Source organism: Capricornis sumatraensis, chromosome 9 (assembly GCF_032405125.1).
Source record: "Capricornis sumatraensis isolate serow.1 chromosome 9, serow.2, whole genome shotgun sequence".
Taxonomy (NCBI): domain Eukaryota; kingdom Metazoa; phylum Chordata; class Mammalia; order Artiodactyla; family Bovidae; genus Capricornis; species Capricornis sumatraensis.
Genome location: NC_091077.1, coordinates 67,076,489 through 67,091,022, shown reverse-complemented (window position 1 = coordinate 67,091,022; position 14,534 = coordinate 67,076,489). Strand labels below are relative to the sequence as shown.

The 14,534-nt window shown below is 35.7% G+C and overlaps 1 non-coding gene across 1 annotated transcript; it reads left to right on the top strand.

Annotated features, from left to right (window-relative positions):
- The first annotated feature begins 9,601 nt into the window (after window positions 1-9,601).
- Window positions 9,602-9,673, top strand: TRNAC-ACA (transfer RNA cysteine (anticodon ACA)). Its single transcript has one exon. It is a non-coding gene; the product is annotated as a tRNA-Cys (tRNA).
- Window positions 9,674-14,534: the final 4,861 nt, after the last annotated feature.

Below are 14,534 nucleotides of genomic sequence, written 5' to 3'. Positions count from 1 at the left end.
TCTATCACCAGTCATTGCCAATAATCTGACAAATCTCTAAGAATGAGAATATTAAACATAAGGGAATGACTATTATTATCAATGATTACAGTTACTATGTCATTGAATCTAACTGGTATGTCCAGTCTACCATTCAAACCACTGCTTATTAATGCTTTCTTTAAAGATTCAATTCTGTTTTCTGATTATTTCAATAGCTATTCCATGCTTGTACCTGACATTTTTTATTTATACTGATAAAGGTTTTTTAAAAAGCTGGTCTACTTAATAGACTTTTTCAGATACATGGGTGAATTCTTCATAGCAACAGGACATGTTAAGATTTAAGCATGTGCACAAACATACAATAAAAATGGAACAAACTCCCATATCTTGCTAGTACTCTGAAGTGTGAATCGAAAGCCCTAGGAACAGCAGTTCTATAGAGATAAAACTCCAGACATATGTACTCAAAAAGGCTGAGTTTTGCGAAGTAAATAACAAATGAAACTGGAAGTGTTTCTTCCCCAAACCTTGAATCACTATGACAGTTCCAGTATGTATGAATTCTCAGATACTTATCAAAATGATACCTGATTTTTACCTGAAAGCAGCAATGTGTGGATATGTATTTTGCCCTATATCCTGCCTCTAGCATTCATCAAAATCTACAGAGGAGTTGAACTAGTCTAAAACCTCAGTTATGGGGACTTTATCCCTGGGAATTTAAATGCAGAGATCATATTCTAAATTGGCACTGTTGCTACCACTGCAAAATATGCCTTAGCTGCCAGGGTGTTTTTGTGAATCTCTGCATGTTTTAATCTAAAATATTTCTAACACAGAGGGCCCAGACTCTGAAAGCTATAGAAACAGAGCAAGATTATCAACCATTTCCACCATAACTAAATCTAACAGCTGGCCTCAACTGTCACTGAATCAACTAAATGTCTGGATGGCAGAAAAGCTATGTGTAGCTATGTCACTGAGAGTTATCAATATACTGAACCTTTGCCTTCTATTTTTAGTCTGACCTCAATAAAGTATTATAAAATTTTAGCTACTTCTCAATGAAGATTGAGCTATTCAAATCACAAGGTCTCATTCAGCAGAGTCAGTGAAACACTCAAGCAAGTGAAATACTTTTCCTCAATGCAGGAATTATGTTTTTAAAAAATCAGATTTAAGATGCTTTCACAACAGAGTAAGTCAGTATAATTTATGGTCAGACTACCAGAATGGAAATTGTCTCAAAGATATATATACATGCACACACGCAATACACACATATGTATATGCACATTTGTGTATAACGTATATGTTCAATGTGTTTATTCTTTCAATTTTACCCAATTAAACAAAACTTTTTAAAAAATTTACTTTTCCACCTTAGAACTCCTTCCTCATTTTATTCATATACTTACTCTTCTTTTAGGGAAAGTTGAACAGATGTGTCCTTTTAAAGATGAAGAAACTGTGGTAGATAAGGTTCTAATAAATTTAACAAGGTCCAAAAACACAAGAATTGAGGGCTCTTGATCTACAGTTTTGGAAATCTCAACTAGATGGTGTTATAAAAGGAGAGTAAGAAAACTACCCAGAAACATTTACATGCTTAAAGTACATTTCTTGCTTATGAATATATCTTATCTTTTGATGAAATATCTATTATTAGGCTAATTACACACAGAATGGTGAGTAAGAGTGTGGGTAAGTAGATGGGTAAGTCTGCTACATGGAAACACTCTGCTCGGTCCTGTGGAACAGGGATGGAAATGAGAGAGGGTTAATTTCCTTCTCCAGGGGATCTTCCTGACCCATGGGTCAAATCAAGGTCTCCTGAATTGAAGTAGATTCCTTACTGTCCGAGCCACCAGTGGGGCCCTAATTATAAAGAGAACATAGCATTTCTGACAATAGAGATGGACCTTCCGAGTATTACGCTAAGTGACACAAGTCAGAGAAAACAAATACTATACCACATATTGTACAGAGTCTTAAAAAGCTGTTTCTGAGTAGAATGGTGGTTGCCAGGGTATGAGGGTTCAGGAGGAAATGGTGACATGATGGTCAAAGAATACAAACTTTCAGTTATAAGATAAAAAAATGTGGGAGGACCTAATGGACAGCATGACAATTATAATTAATAATACTACATTATATATTTGAAAGAGAACAGATCTTAAATTTTCTTACCACAAATAAGAAACAGTAACTATGTGATATGATGCATATACTAGCTAATGCTATGATGGTAAGCTTTTCTTGCACTATATATGTAAGAAATCAACATTCTGTATGCCTTAAATGTATACAGTGCTAAAGGTCAATCAGATGTCAATAAAACTAAAATAAAACAGTCATGGTTCTCCTAGCCCCCCAGGAAATTTACTCTCTAACATGGATAAGCATGAAAACTATAAAATATGCTATTACATTCACTATTTATATTGCCCGTATGGATGTATACAAAATATATGCACAGAGAATGGGGACTAAGCATTCTTTTACCCACTGGTAGACAGAGCTTTAGAGACTGCAAAGAAATAGCTGTGGTTAGTTATATTAATAGTGACCAAAACATACAGTAAAAATTGCATCCAACTCATGACTCTGGCCTTTCCCAGAAGATTCAGGTCAGTCTCACCAAGACCTCAGAAGAGGGTTCTGGAATCAGCTGCCGTTTTGGCAAAATCCCAATTTAGGAAACAGAGGTAGGTAAAATAAAGTTTTATCAAATATAAACTTTTGGCCTTAACATTGTTCTATCCAGGCTCAAAATCTGATGTGAGTAAAGTCTATGAAACCATTGCCATCTGAAAAAATAGATGCCAGTGAATCTATGGCAATTTTCCTTTCAGCCAGCCTTAATGTGTGGCTTCCCTGGTGGCTCAGTGGTAAATAAAAATTAACTTGCCAATGCAGGAGATATGGGTTCAATCCCTGGGTCAGGAAGAGCCCCTGGAAAAGGAAATGGCAACCTTGCCTGGGAGATCCTATGGACAGAGGGACCATAGGGTCACAAAAGAGCTGGACGAGACTCAGCAACTAAAGAAGGAAAAAGCAAAAGTAAATGTCAGTCATCCTGTCTCTTGTCTTCTTTTCTCCCCCTAGTCAGTGATCTGTGTAATGTCTTAATGTTGTTTTAAATGACAATGTCAAAACATCATTTTAACAACTATAACATTGTTATCGATGTTAACAGTATAGAACAGATTGTTTTTTTTAAACAGATTGTTTAAAAAACAGATTGTTTCATGATTAAGCTAATCATTATACGATTTCAGCCATAATTTTATGATGAACATATAAAATATATTTTAAAAGTAAAGAAATTAAAAACTTCTCTCATACATAGACTCACCTATTCTTACAACCTTAAAGTAGCTATTGCTCTAGTATTCTCTGTGATTCAATATGGATAGGTCAAAAGATCAACATCTGTTCTGTTAAATTTCTTTCTGTCCTGCTTCATTAAAAAAAAATTGAGGTAGTGAAAATTTTTAACATAGTTCAAAATGTCAAGCATCTCTAGGTTAAGCCTTTCTTAGCTGTTACTAAGGAAAAAGAGATGAAGTAGAACTGATTTGTGTGCAAAAATAATACAATTTAAAGTAAAAATTAACAGAATTTAAGCCTGTTGTAAGGTTACCCTACATCAATTCCCTATATCAAGAATTCAATAGAAGGAAAACCAAAAGAAAAAGAAATTAATAATTTTACTGTTAGCTTAGAAAACCAATAGCTAATATTATTCCTTGCTGATGTGTGAAGGCATGATTACACTTTTTAAAAAGATTAGGGTGTGATTTTTAGATTATCTTTAGAACTGAACTATGTTTCACTATTAAGAACACAAAATTTTTCATGATCTTATGTAAATTAATATCTAGCATCAAGATGCTTAACAAAAAGATACTTATAATAACATGCCAGTTGCAGAGATGCCATTGTTTAAAGAACCATGCCATGCATTCTCTTTTCAATCAAGCTTACACATTTTGGCCATAGAACCCTTAATATTAACATCTACATTCATTTGCTTAAACCTTTTTTTTTTTTTTTCAGAACACATGTCATTGAGGTATTCTTTTTCCCCGGAATTCCTCAAAATACTTTCATCTCATACCCACAACAAAATGTTTTTAAAGGCCTGAAGATGATTATGATAGAATACACATTACAAAATTGCAACAAATGCATATCTCCATTCGCTTCTGAAAAAGTTCATATTTAACGATGCTAAGTATGCTGTAGGAGACTCCTACGTGTTAGCATAAAAGGGAACTTAGAACAAAATAAGCATTTTCCTGGAATTATAAAAAATGTTTACATAAAGAAACCCATCTAGTATTACAAATTATGGTTTATCTTTACAGAAGTACAAGCACCTGGACAGAAGAATATATGTACAAAGATGCCTAATGAAGAAACGCTTCTAAGGGCAAAAGCAATGAGTGTGCTATTTATTAATAGAGAAACTGTTAAATATTTCCTGTGAAATATGAGCTGTTTCCTCTTTATTTCAAGTGTAGCCTGTGTTAGTATCTGTTGCTTCCAAGTGAAGAACTTTAACTCTCGCTAGTCTAAAGGTATATGATAATAAGTCATATAGTAGCTCTCAGAAACCAAGGCTTTTGAAGGAAAATGTTCAGGCACATCTATGGTTGTTGGGTGAAGAGGGCCAAATGAGACTATCCTTCAAGAAGCCCAGACAATATTTTCAATGGAACCAGAAAACCCCAAATCCTCTGAATGGCTGATAGGTACTTAACTCACAGTCAATGTTAGCTCTCCAAGGTGCTGAAATTTAAGTGCCTAAACATTCTTCGGACTAGTCACAAAAATGGCTATTGTGACTAGTAGTCAACTCCAAAAGGCTTAACTTGCCAAGAACTCACAGGAGTTTCAGAGCCACCTAGTACAAATGACTTATTTTGAGTACTTTAATCCATTCTCATAGTTTATTTTACACAGTATCTAACTCATATACACTTCTGGTTAAGTGCAAAGATGTCTTCTATTTAGTTTAGCAAAAATTTAACTCTAAAATGCTGCAGAACACCCTTTAAGATGCTCACCTTACATTAATTAAAATATATTATATGTTTTTATCTATAAAACTATATATATATATATTAACCTATAAAACTGAACACATCTAAGATTCTAACCAAAAATGTGTTACTGAGGCTACAGAGAAACCAATAGTCTCATATACCATTAAGTGTAGTTGGATGATTCAAACCCTATAGAAAATTTTGTAATTACTAACAAAACTCTATATGCACTCACTCTCTGACCAAGCAATCTAGGTGTTGACCCATTAGAATTAAAAAAAAAAATGTTCACAACTTTGTAGCATATTTTTGGTGGCATTAAATATGACAGCAAAATATTGGGAAAAATGGAAATGCCTAGGCATACAAGACTGTTTGACTACATAATAATATGACATTGTGGAGTATTATATAGCCATATAAAAATAAAATCTTTATGAACAAATATGGAGTGATTTGTAACATACACTTCCAGGTAAAAATATCAAGGTGTGAAAGAATATCTATCATGCCTACATTTTGAGTAAAAAATATGTGTAAATATGAGTAAAATATGTATAAAGTGAAAGTGAAGTCGCTCAGTCATGTCCGACTCTTCGCGACCCCATGGACTGCAGCCTGCCAGGCTCCTCCGTCCATGGGATTTTCCAGGCAAGAGTACTGGAGTGGGGTGCCATCACCTTCTCCATACATATATATAAATTTCACAGATATACATAAATCCATGTGTATGTACGCAAAGAAATATATATATATGTGCATAGGTACATATGTTTGAACATAACCATGATGATAAAATAGAAAATAATAAAATGTTTACAAATGGGAATGCAGGATCAAGGTAATAAAGATAGAATTGAGACTTTTCTGAGGATACCTCTGCATTCAGTTTAAATTCTAAACATATAAACATTTTATATTTTCAAAAACTAAATTAAAATGGATAGAATTCATGTCTAACATAAAAGACAAAGGGCAAATGAACTTAAAACTAAGCCATGTTGATTATATAAGCACATATAAAAGTAGGTAATCCAACTATCTTTCTTGGTCAGAAACACTCTAAAGATGAAGGGAACTGCAAAGAAACATGAAACTTCACTTAGTGTGTATCATAAATAAAATCATAATACCCACCTTATAGTTCTGCTCTTAAAACTGCATTAAAAATACACTCACAAAATAATGGGAACTGCACATGGTGTATATGGTAATTCTATTTAATATCTTCACAATTTTCCTATAAATCTAAAATAATAAGGTTAAGGGGAAATATACATGTACAACACTAAATATAATGCCTCTACATAGAAGACTTAATTGATTTGAAAAAAAAAATCAACAAGTATCTCAGAAACAGTGAGCACTCACTGAACATTAGATGTTGGCATTGTTTTGCTGTTGTATTCTGGTAGAAAATTTTACTGAAACTAAAATTTGAATAATATACCACATTCAACAATTTCTGATCAACAAGACAATTCAGCCACACTAAGGAATCTAAATTACCTTATAATTATACTATCTATAAGGTATTATATTTATACACATGCACATAAATATCTATACAGAGAAAAGCAACTCTTCATGGTTTTTAGGGGAGTTTCACACACTACCTTACATAAGCCTCATAATGACTCATCAAGATAGAGCAAGGCAGCTTGAACAAGATATAACAAACTCCCTTGAACAAATGAAAAAACGTGTAGAGATGTTCAAAGACTTGTCCTTGTTCACACAGGTAAACAGCTTATCTGTGATGGAGCTAGCACTAGAATTCCATTGACTCCTGGTCCATTATTTTCCTTCACATATGACACATCCTTATTAAAAATTGGGGGATTAGGATCCTTCGAAATTAATAAGGTACTGATATTTCAAAAATGTTGAAATTTGATGTACTTCATTTAGGGTGGAGGTGACTATCCTGTCCCTTTACAGAAAAGTATATTCAAGTTACAGTCTCAGAAGGTATAATTTATTATACGAAATCTAGGACATCCTGTATGCTAGTTAGGAAACTCACAAACACTGGGGGTGGGGGTGTAAAATTTATAGACATTTACTCTCTCAGTAGGTTTCTGACATTACAGTACAGTACTGTTTTATACAATGGAGGCTGTCTGGTTATCTTCCAAAGTCTTAAGCAGTCTAGCTCCATCCAATGTTGCCTTCTAATGTTCTTCAGCATAAACTCTATCATTTTTTTTTTTTAATTTTAAAATCTTTAATTCTCACATGCATTCCCAAACATGAACCCCCCTCCCACCTCCTTCCCCGTAACATCTCTCTGGGTCATCCCCATGCACCAGCCCCAAGCATGCTGTATCCTGTGTCAGACATAGACTGGTGATTCAATTCTTACATGATAGTATACATGATAGAATGCCATTCTCCCAAATCATCCCACCCTCTCCCTCTCCCTCTGAGTCCAAAAGTCCGTTATAGACAGCTGTGTCTTTTTTATTAGCCCAGTTTACTCATGGTAGCATTTCATTTCTTTGCTTTTAAGCTATTTCCTCTTTATTTCAAGTGTAACCTGTACTAGTTTCTGTTGCTTCCAAGTGAAGAAGCTTAACTCTCGCTAGTATAAAGGAATATGATAATAAGTCATAAAGTAGCTCTCAGAAACCAAAGCTTTTGAGAGAAAATAACCAGGGTGTTTGGGGGAGTCTGGTTTTCTGGAAGTTCTGAACCATCTATTCTGATTATACACTCTGAGTCTTTGCTTTATGTCCTGCTATGATTGCGGATGAACAGCTGACCACAGTAAAAAAATCTATGTATAATTACTGGAAGATAGGAAATGGATGATACTTAGGTGAAAGTGACATGTGTGGAGCCATTATCTTAAGCTAAATCATCCCTGTACATTTTAGGAATTTTTCTCTGGTCTTTTGAGAACACGGTGCTAAAATGCTTATTTCCACATCTACAGCATTCATTATCAAATGACACATCTGACACAAGTTAGCAATTTAGTTATAAATCTCTTCCACTGACTTTCAAGTGGTACTTAAAACATATCTTGCCATCCCACTGAGATCCTGCATAACTGTAAGCTTCTTTGGAGAGAAAGGAAAAGCAGACCACAGTTTGACACCAATTACCTAAAGAGTCACGCACGACCACTTGTATAACTGCACTTATTCCTTCAATGATTCCATAAGGCAGTTACTGTTATCATTCAGTTTTCTCAGATGAAGAAACTGAGGTTTAGGGGAGTAAACCTGCTAAGATAACATGTGCTGATATGCACACAGGAGGTTTTAATAATAAAAGACACTAACTGATTTACTGTCCACATGATCCACTTGGCATGTAATCATGGTTTATCAATCCAAACAACAGTCTAAATCTAGTTCATGTCTTACTGTGAATGCGTGTTACCTCCTTGGTTAAATTTTAACCTCACATTATATACATAATACTTTATATTATGAACATATTTATGTCACCCACTTGCTTAGCACACTGTCATAACACTATAAGACCTTAAGAAGTGATTCAGACTGGCTAATGCATAATTCTCAAGAGCCATAAATTCACCATCATAAGCACATTTTGTGGATGGTATTTTTACTCTGACAACAAAAACTACCCTCTCACACTTAATAGTGCATTTATCTCCTTGAAATGTAGACTTAGTCACAACTGTTAGGAAGTGATAATCCACCTCATTGTCCAGGACCCAGAACCAAAAGACACAATGGGATGACAACTTTCCCCAAAACACAATTTTTGCTTTTATTGGTAATTCCAATTAGCCATCAATGCAGTCATGAGATTAAATAAAGTCTAGTTTTAAGCAATATGGACACATTTAGAATGTACGCTCAATAGTGACATAGTCTTCAAAATACTGAACAGTATTTAGCACATGGTAAGCAAGCAAAAAATATTCACTGGATTAATAAAATCATATATGGGGATCTTTCTCAGTATTTTTCCAACTTGGAAGAAATTTCTGACTTTAGTCATACAAAGTTAATCATTAATTAAAAACTATCTCATGCCTGGATGGCATCACCGACTCGATGGATATGAGTTTGAGTGAACTCTGGGAGTTGGTGATGGACAGGGAGGCCTGGTGTGCTGCAATTCATGGGGTCGCAAAGACTCAGACATGAATAAGGGACTAAACTGAACTGATATTACAATATTAGACCACTAGATGGAGCATTGAATTCCACCCAAATATTTGGGTACCATTTTCTACATTGCCTCTTGTTAACTGTGATATCAAGCAAGTTATTTCATTACTTGGACTTTTGGTATTCTAATGGACAAAACTGACATTTGCACAAAACAACTGGAAAGCTGACTTCTGGCTGGAAGTCTTCCTGAACTCTATATATTATTTTATATAGTTTAAGAATCAGATGGGATCAGAGATTATCTTTTATTCAACTTCACTCCCTAATATAAAGCATAATGCCTGGAACATAAAATACATCCAATACATGTAGGATGACAAAAGAGGTTAATATTAATAAATAGTTGGGATATATAACCATTAAAGACCTTTACTATTCAATGAATTTATATCTGTATAGTCGGCTTCCCTGGTGGCTTAGATGGTAAAGCATCTGCCTACAATGCAGGAGACCCAGGTTCAATCCCTGGGTTGGGAAGCTCTCCTGGAGAAGGAAATGGCAACCCACTCCAGTACTCTTGCCTAGAAAATCCCATGGATGGAGGAGCCTGGTAGGCTACAATCCATGGGGTCACAAAGAGTCAGACACGACTGAGCCGACTTCACTTTCACTTTTCACTTTCAGTCTCACAAATAATCAAGCAAATCTCAAAAATCTTTCCTTCTGATGCTACCCTTTATCAGTGTTAAATGTCAAGCTACTTCCTTATTTATGTAGTCAGCAGAAGGACATGGTTACATTGTGATCCAAATTATTTTAGTGATAGAAAATAATTTAAATTCTAAGTATCAACAATCTACATGTGATCTCCAAATAGAAATTTTTATTGGATAGACACAATGTAATAGAACAAAATGGAAGAGATAATGTCATAGAAAATACAGAAACTAATAAAAGGTATATGTGAATTGACATTCAAAATTAGAATATTGTTTCCCCAAGCGGCTTCTATAAAACACTAATACTGAAAAATCCCCATAAAAATTTCTATGATTGAAATCTTTGGGCTAGGATATATTCTTTGATCCCTTACTAGAGCTTCCGAAGTATGCAAGTGTATCAAAACTTTGAGCTATCTGAATTTGTTAAATACATTTCTCAAACTTGCTTGACCACAGAATCCACTTTTTATGGAAGACATCAATTAAGACACTTATCACCAGTGCTTAATAAAACATACTGTGGAAACACTGTTACTGAGCATGGTACCTAGAAAAAGCAAGCAGAGCACATTCTGCCCATGCCCAGTGGCATTAAAGTCAATCACTTTCAAACTATGGTCTTTTAAAATTAAAAACAAACCAACAAAAGGAACCTCTATTATTCCACTGTGGTATCCACGAATTTATCTAGTATCTTCATTGTATCTGGATTCTGATTCTCCTGGGAGACCTTACCAGAAGCAGAAAGCTCATGTGCATTTCGAAACCTGGGAGCCATAACCTTGCTATTCGGAACCACAAACATCTTTAGAAGAGACTTTGAAGGGTTCTTCCAATATTAATGTCTCTCTGTGGCCTTAGTTTGATCAATGAGGGTCAAGGAATTTCAGGGCTAAAAGCAACTGTAACAGTTTATTGTTAGCCTCGTAGCATTCAATTGACATTCACATGCTCCTTGTAAGAAAAGCTATGACCAACCTAGACAACATCTTAAAACAGAGATATTAATTTGCCAACAAAGGTCCACCTAGTCAAAGCTATGATTTTTCCAGTAGTCATGTGAGAATTGGACCATAAAGAAGGCTAAGTGCCAAAGAATTGATGCTTTTGAATTGCAGTATTGGAGAAGACTCTTGAGAGTCCCTTGGACTGCAAGGAGATCCAACCAGTCCATCCTAAAGGAAATCAGTCCTGAGTGTTCTTTGGATACTCTGGCCACCTGATGCGAAGAACTGACTCATTGGAAAAGACCCTGGTGCTGAGCAACATTGAAAGCAGGAGCAGAAGGGGATGACAGAGGATGAGATGGTGGGATGGCATCACTGACTCAATGGGCATGAGTTTGAGCAACCTCCCAGAGTTGGTGACGGACAGGGAAGCCTGGCATGATGCAGTCCATGGGGTCACAAAGAGTTGGATACTACTGAGCTGAACTTAACTGATTCAAATTGACTCAAGGGCTATAATATAGCTGAGCCTCATTTAAAAATCAAAGGCCAAATTAGCAACAGCAGAATCATACTGTAAATTCACAACTCTAAGCCAGTTTGGTTTCCATTTGTTCACTGAACAAGAATTTATTTTAAGCCTACTACGTGTTTGGAATTGCACTGGGAGAAGTACCAAGTTCGGGGGAGTCCAAAACACTAATCCAGTAAAAGGAAACTTATCCAAGAAGTATTCAATACTGAGTCTTGATGGGGTCACATCCCATTAAGAGATCATTTTTAACATTAAGGGTTCAGCAAGAAACCCCTAAGTGATGTCTTCCCTCAAACAAGGAGGCAGCTATGTATAAGCTATGTTTTTAAGGTTATAAATGAATGGTGATTAGAATGAATTACTCTAAACTTGGATACTTTTTTGCAATTATCATCATCAGCATTGTGAATGCCTTTCATTGAGAAGACCCAGAGAGTTGTTTTCCAAGTCAGGGCCACTCCAGTAGTCACTCAGATGGCTGCTCTCCTGCAGCCTCTATAGCTGACTCTCACAAGGTACACACTGGAATAGTGTCCTAGATTCCCACACACCAACTCTGACATTTAAAAAGCACCTTCAGTCCTGAAAGATAAAAAAACCCAGCATTCTTTCAAATTTCATAACTTCCAAACATCCCTGGCTCAGGATGAGAACACTAAAAGTGATAAAGCATTTATTACATTAAAAAAAAAAAGATATATTGGGAACTATACGTTTGTCCTCTTCTCTCCTGTAGCCTAAAGCAACTATTTGATTTTAATAACACATTTTCCCCTTAGAAAATACTCACTGCATTAACTCCCAAACTGGACTCATTTGCAGTTGCAAATGTTATGAGTTAATATCTGTATATGGTATGAGGTAAGGGACAATTTCATTTTTCTGCATATAGATATCTAATTTGTTAAAGAGATGGTCCTTCCTCATTGTATAGCCTTGGTACCTTTGTTGAAAATCATCTGCCACTTACATGAAGGTTTATCTTTGTGCTCTACTCTTTTCCACTGGACTATGTACCTGTCTTTAGGTTAGTATCACAGGTTCTTGATTACTGTTTGAAATCATGAAGTATGAGGCCTTCAACTTTGTTCTCTTTCAAGTCTATTTTAAATATTCGCTATTTTTTGAGATTACGTATGAATTTTAGGGTGTTTTTCTCTATTTCCGGAGAAATTATCACTGGGACCTTGACAGACATTGCATTGAATCTGTGGATCACTTTCCATAGCATGGACATTTTAACACTGTTAAGTCTTCCAATCCATGGGCACAAGTTACTTTCCCATTTATATTTTCTTTGATTCCTTTTACATCACGTCATTTTAATAGGGCCTTTATTAGATTCTTAGAACATTAAAAGCCAACAAAATTGTGTAGGCAATATTTGTTTTTAATCTGAGGCCCAGTTATCTGAAGTTCATGAAGTTTTGAAATTGGACAGAACTTTTTGTGTATCTTCTGTGGAGTGGGATGGAAAGATCAGTGACACCCATTAACTAAGGAACCTGTATTTACTCAGCACTAAAGCAACTCCTATGGGTCTGGCAGTGGGTATACTTTAGCTGAATTGAGATAGAGCCCTGCCTTAATCAAGTTTGTAGACTTTTGTTGAGTGAATGATCTATAAAAGCTCCAGATTATTACCTCAATGTCATTTTTATTACTTCAAAGTAATTATTATTACTTCAATGTCATTTTTTAAAAAGGAAGATATCTCAGCAGAGAGAGGTACAGTAATTTGCCAAAGGTTAAAAAAAAAAAAGCCAAAAGATGGCAGTCAGACTTGCCACCGGAGAGCCCCCAGACCCTAGTTCAGTGCTCTTTATCTCTTTTACTGCTCGTCTCCTGATACCATTACTAAAGACGGGTGTTGAGGTGGGTGACACGCAACTCGCCTCACAGTTGCCACTTCCTAAAAGTCAAGCGAATGTGGCATATTCACAATGTGCCCACCTCATTTAATTTATCCCTTCTGAAATCTTTACGGCAAATATTTTTTCCTAGACTCAAGGACTGACGAAGGCTGGTTCTGAGTTGATAGCCAAAGTAACCAAGTCAAAAATCTCATGGAGCCTCAACTTGTTCTTTTTCTGTGACAGTGATCAGACCAGATAAAGAAAGGCAAGTCACCACTCTCTCAAGCTATTGATCCACTCAAATAGCAGTGTTCTCTAACACTACATATTGAAAAGCCTTCAAAGGCTTTTCTAGTCCTATAGGCAGAATGTCCTAGATTCCCCCCGCCCCCAACTAAGGCAAAACAGTGTGTCTGTGTTGTGGGAATGGGATTACCGCATACACATCACCTTTTCCTCAGGCCAAGTAGATCATTATTAAAACACCCATTCACTAAAAAGTCCTGATTCTAAGCGCATTTGCCCTATTCAATGTATCTCAAGTCCAAAACTTTCTCAAAATTGAAGCACAAAAGATGATTGTCACACCTCAAATTTAAAAAAAAAAAAAAGGATATTGAGAGATTTCCTACTGATGTCCATTAAAATCCCAGTAAGAATCCTTTGTGCCATTTAAATCCTCAATAAAGCACCAAAAAGAAATCATTAGTTCTTTCACATCTAAAGGGTGAGAGTCCAGAGACAGCCATTTCTTGAAGGCAGTAAAAGGTGAGAGCGGAGACACTAGAGGCAGAATCTCAGTGCAACCATCTACACACAATTACCAACCACCAGCCTCAGGTCCATTGTCAACACGGTGAGGAACATAATAGTAACTATTCCATAAGACTGTTGGGAAAAACAAATGAAGTAATTAGTGCAAAGTCCCTAGTATAGTGTCTCACAGTCCAAGGACTTGAAATTATTATTATTGAATAAAGAAGAAAGCATTAAGCTTATTTCTAATGAGATACAAAAAAGAGCCACCTATACACAATTACCACAAGGCCAGGTTTCTACTTGGATGTGGTCCAACTAGTCTAGCGGTTCCTAGACTATTTATCTACCATCTGCATCTGTCCTTACCAGTAAAGATCATCGTTTATGCTTCCTTTGTTTTCTCCCACACATTTACAGTGCCTCTAAAGTTAACAAAAGGATGAACACGGTTCTGAGCAGAAAAGAACAGATGTTGGTGTTCTTAACATAGAAAGTACCTCCCTGAATTTTAATATTTCTAGCATATTTACACAGAGATTTTAAGAGGGAATGAAGTTAGGGGCTGAATAGAGAGGTGAG